Genomic DNA, 266 nt, shown 5'->3' with positions numbered 1-266 from the left:
CAACCAGGCACCACACCAAGAGACACGACCCTCATTACTCTCTCTCTCTGTTCTCTCATATGGGCGGAGCGCAACGCTATACCGGACTAAGTCCTCTCTGGCGTGTAGCACTTCGCACATACTTGAACTACTGGCGATCTGTGAGGGCTCGCGCACTAGGCGGGCATAAAGCGTTCTAAGTGTTTGCTCGTTGGAGCACCACACCAATACACGCGACCCTCATTACTCTCTCTCTCTGTTCTCTCACATGTGCGGAGCGCAACGCT

The sequence above is a fragment of the Anopheles cruzii genome, chromosome 2, assembly GCF_943734635.1.
Source record: "Anopheles cruzii chromosome 2, idAnoCruzAS_RS32_06, whole genome shotgun sequence".
Lineage (NCBI taxonomy): Eukaryota > Metazoa > Arthropoda > Insecta > Diptera > Culicidae > Anopheles > Anopheles cruzii.
This window is presented reverse-complemented; position numbering follows the sequence as displayed.